Below are 4,774 nucleotides of genomic sequence, written 5' to 3'. Positions count from 1 at the left end.
ACAAAAAAAAAAATCTCTCCCGTGGCATATGTGCTAGTCCAATATAAGTGAAGTTATAAAAATCGACTTGGAGCTTATACACAGCACAGGAATAACACATCAACTAGGGATGACGAGCTACGCATCAGCCTATAACAGTTCTATCAGTGTCCGCGCCTATGAAGAACTCCAACAAGAATTAACAGCAGTAGAATGGGCATAAACAATAAAAGCACATGTTCATTCCTATAACAATCGTAGAGCTTAACTGCAAAAAAGCACTATGATCTGTTTCAACCGCTATTGGGTGCTCAGAAATGATTTTCAGTTCTTTTTCCTAGAATGCAGCCTACAATATCAACAAAGGTAGACAAGCCACCAAAACATGAAAGCAAACAGGCAACTACTCATTTTGAAACAGTTCAATTTCAAAATGTCAAAACCGGTCTATTCAATTTTAATTATTTATACTAGGATCACCGGCTGCCTTGAAGCATATGCAACACAGGATTAACACGTTAGCCTAGGGATGATGAGCTATAGGTGTCAGCCTACAACAGTATTATCACAGTATCAGTGCATATGAAGAACTCCAGCAAGAATTAACAGTCATGAAGTGGGCATAAGCAATAAAATCACATTTTGATCCATCCTACAAGCTTAACTCCAAGAACGTATTGATATTGTGCCAATGTGCTAGTTTTTTTTTAACATTTTAAAATGTGCTAATGCGTCCGATGCACCAGTAGCACCACAAGTACCGGCATTCTCATACAGAAAAGGCTGAACTTTCCTATGATGGCAGGTCTGCTCCCAATCACCAGCCAAATACAAATCCAAACAACTAAGCAACAAAACTAACCAGAGCCGAGCAGCTAGTCTTGACTGTTGACATGAAACAAAATAGGCTAAAGGCTGTTTGAGACGTAAAATATATAAGCTAGATTGGTAAAAGCTGTTGACACGAAACAAAACTACCCCATCTTATTTCCACAGATATGAAAGAGAAAGAGAGGATAAAGGTATCAACACAAAAATATTGGGGTGAATTTGGTCCAAATATATAAGCTAGATTGGTAAAGGTATGTTTGACACAATTAAACTTGAACCCAACACATAGCTTGAAAAGCATGTCCGCTTCATGCAGTACACCAATTGGAAGGGAGCATAAATGAAATCGCGATCCATCTTTCCTAACCCTTTCTCCTTCATGGCACCATCCATTCCTGCAGCAAGTAAATTAGCATCAAAATGTGACCTCTGTTATATTTCGATATTTCATAGCCGATATAAAAAATAAATTAGAATGCAAAAATGTGCTCTTAAAGAGACATTTTATAGCTAGTTCTGATGTACAGAGAATATAATAATGATTACAGCAAAAATAGCAATGAAGCTAAACAGTAGAACCTTTTACAAACAGAATTTACATATTTAGCCCATAAGAGATATAAATCTATGATGTTATAATCAGATGGGCACTCAAATCTGTCAAGACTAAGAACAAATCTTGTTTGTAAATAGATAAAAATTCTGAACCAGTGTAAGCAGCATAAATGGGTTTTTAATAACCAAAATCAAACGAGGAACCAAGATATATCAGCCGCATTTTCCACTGAAAGCTAGATGGCACAAAGCCAGAAGAACTCAGCAAAGCTTCTTCTATTTTCAAAACATCAAGTGTCATTTTTTTCAGATCCAGAGGCAAATGAAATTGTTTTCAATTTGCTGTTCCATAGTTCATTCATTCAGTTTGCCTTTTGCATCAAAATGATTTCTGGGTTCAACCATACCTCAGTTTCCGTTGCTGCATGTGGAGGCACATGATGCAACATTTCCTTTCTCCTCAGAAGCTGGATCAGAGTTTACAAGGCTGTCCCTGGAGATAGTAGAGTAAGAGATGGTATTACTGAGCTAACAAAGCCAAGACAGTATCACTCAATTTTACACTTATACTAGCATTAGTACCAAGCAAACAACAGCAGCACAACTCAAATGATTAGAAAGCAACACAAAAAACTTATCTCAAGAAAGCAACAGAAATGTTACTCAGATTATACCTGCAATGATTCTCAGCATCTTCTTCAAGTCTAGCAACAAAATCATACCGATAATCATCATGAGCAGAATGTTCAAGAGATCCGTCAAATTTTTGCCTTACAACTTCTAAGGCAAAGCGCCGGATCAATCTGTTCAGGTAGGATACGTTGGAGTCATAATACTTATCCCTCAGGTTCCGAGTCATCAAGCCAGCTTCAATTGTAATGCCCTTGACAAATCATGATTTTGTAATGAGTTACAACGAAGTTGAATAAGAAGTATTTGGTTTGATTTTTTGCATACATACCAGCAGGGCAGCTTTTTTAACCAGAAGAGCAGCATCAGAACAAGCCTGAGAACCTTTCATGCAACTTAAGGCAAACATCCGTATCTGTGTGCTCTCGTGGGGTGATTCTTCAGGGTCCAGAAGACTGGATGACAGCTCAGCCTCTCAACGATCAACTCGCTCTCCTTCGCAACACACTTTGGACCATTGCAATGTTTCATAAATGGCACAAAGATAGTAGTAAGCCCAAGGTATAAAATCCTAAATTTAAATACAGAGTATAAAATCCTAAATTTAAAGTGACGCACAGGTTTATTTAGTCAAATTAGATGCTTACTGTGGCAGCGATCATGGAAATAGGAGAATCTCCTTCACCGCTGTTGGAACGGTAAGTTCATAAGCGCAGTTTTGGATATTGTCACTCAGACTGATCTCATCATGGGGGACATGGGTGTGCTTGTACAGCCACTCAGACTTCAATCTAATTTCCTGATCCATACACTTCCAAGGAGAGAAATCATGGGTTAGTTTGCAGTTGGTGCAGATCAAGAATTCCAAATGATACATACTGCAAGCTAGCAACTAGATATATGGCCACATGTACATGCAAATCCGCTTGTTTTGATTTCGTGCAATCGGGGTAGGTTAGAGATGTTAATTACCAACTTGTAGGCATCGGGATCATGATAACGAGGAGCATTATGATCGCAGAACTTCTGGAGGTATGCACGATACGGACACCAGTCATCTAAAGCTTGAGGATATAGGCGATTATTTCCCCATGCTCTCTCAAAAAGACCTGAAACTGTATGATTAGAAAGATTGCGCACGCATCCCAGCAAAATAAAGCAAATAATTTGAGGGACTCACGGGGAAAGTGGATCATCAACAAGGGAGGAACGGATCTATCCCCTTCCTCCTCAATATCAATATCAATATCAAGGAATTGGTCACACCATGAGACCATCATCGCATAGAGACCCCTGAGGGCAGCGGCAGGCTCAATCATCACATCACAATCATCCTGATCTTGATCCGATTCAACTTCCATCACACCCTCCCCCTTCGAGGTCGGGATAGGAGGAGATCCCGACGACGCTCGCATTGCGGCGGGCTAGGTGTTACGACGAGGCGGAAAGAACCTACCTCCAGTTTCTCCGGCTTTATCTTTTTTGAGGTAGGGCGCGGAGGAGACGCCGGTGACGCTCGCACTGCGGCTGGCTGGATCTGCTCTAGGGGTTAGGGTTAGGGTTACGGCGGTAGTACGAGGCAGAAGGAACCGACCTCCCGTCTCTTCTCTTTTCAACCGGGTGAACGACCAGGACCCTCAAGCCCCCTCCACCGAGCGCGAGTTTCTGTCTGTTAGATCTTCGATCGAAACGATCGCATCCGTTTGTTCAGGTTTGAGCGAGTCCTGCGTGAAATACTTCTTTTTTAGGGTTTCTGCGTCAAATGAGCAATGCTACACTCGTGAGCTGTTTCTTACTTAGTTGGGACAAATTGATTGGAAGAGAAAGGGATAAGGGTCCCACACCCCTTGGAGATTATATTTTCCTAAAGTCTGACTCGTGCAGCTGCGCTCGTCCGCTGGCGCGAGCGCACGGACTACAGCCGTCCGATGCGATGTGTCTGCGCGCGATTCGTCCCGACCAGGTGCCCGTTACGGATTGCGCGAAACGTGCGGCGAGTGGTGGGCCCGACCCCTTTATTCCAGGCGAAATCATTCCCCCGCCCGCACCCCCCGCTCGTCTTGTTCGAAACCGCCCGCACCCCCCACAGATTTCATTCGAACTCCTCTGCCTCTCCCTTTCCTCTCCTCTAGCAACGGCGCGGCGAGGCGGGGTGCTGCAGTGGTGGATCCGGCGTGGAGTCGCCGGTGCGGGAGGCTGTCCGCGAGCGCCGCGAGTCGCCGCGTGCAGGCGGAGGTAAACCGCTATTTCCTCCTCCCCTGCTCCCCTGTTTTTCTCGCTCTGCTCCCCTGTTTGCACTCCATGGAGTTAGGGTTTCGGTGAGGGGGCGGGCACAAGGTTGTCCATGGCGTCCTCGGGCTCCGCGTCGTGAATGCTTTTGGAGGGTGTGGCGTTGCTATGGCGAGGGGAGGGGAGGGGTGGGTTTGTGCTGGGGGTAGGCGGGATTGAGTCGTTGTAAGGGGATACACGCGACCAAATCCTAGTGACTGGCGCATAGGATTCGTTTTTTCGATGTTGCTTGCTTCTCAAGACGCAATTGCTCATAATTTCGATGGAGTTGCTTAGATTTTTCCTGTAATTTGTGAAATGGAGGGGCAGGGCAAGGGGATGCATCTGACTGGGGGCAGTTGCTCATTTTTTTATGGCAGTTGCTCATAAATTCGATGCTAGTTGCTTAGTTTTTTGCTGCAAATTTTGCGAGGGGGAGGGTCAGGGGATGCATCTTACCTCGGTAGTTGTTCATAAATTTGATGCTAGTTTCTTAGGTCTTTTCCTACAA

At 44.1% G+C, this 4,774-nt stretch overlaps 1 long non-coding RNA gene across 1 annotated transcript; it reads right to left on the bottom strand.

Moving 5' to 3' along the window:
- Positions 1 to 873: 873 nt before the first annotated feature.
- LOC119364806 lies at positions 874 to 3,590 on the bottom strand. The gene is made up of 7 exons (XR_005175153.1): positions 3,176 to 3,590; positions 2,968 to 3,104; positions 2,643 to 2,806; positions 2,327 to 2,502; positions 2,040 to 2,248; positions 1,773 to 1,858; positions 874 to 1,205 (listed from the first exon to the last, which is right to left on the bottom strand). It is a non-coding gene; the product is annotated as an uncharacterized LOC119364806 (long non-coding RNA).
- Positions 3,591 to 4,774: the final 1,184 nt, after the last annotated feature.

Source organism: Triticum dicoccoides, chromosome 2B (assembly GCF_002162155.2).
Source record: "Triticum dicoccoides isolate Atlit2015 ecotype Zavitan chromosome 2B, WEW_v2.0, whole genome shotgun sequence".
In the NCBI taxonomy this organism is placed as follows: domain Eukaryota; kingdom Viridiplantae; phylum Streptophyta; class Magnoliopsida; order Poales; family Poaceae; genus Triticum; species Triticum dicoccoides.
The sequence above is the reverse complement of the archived record's forward strand: the minus strand, read 5'-3'. Positions and strand labels throughout refer to the sequence as shown.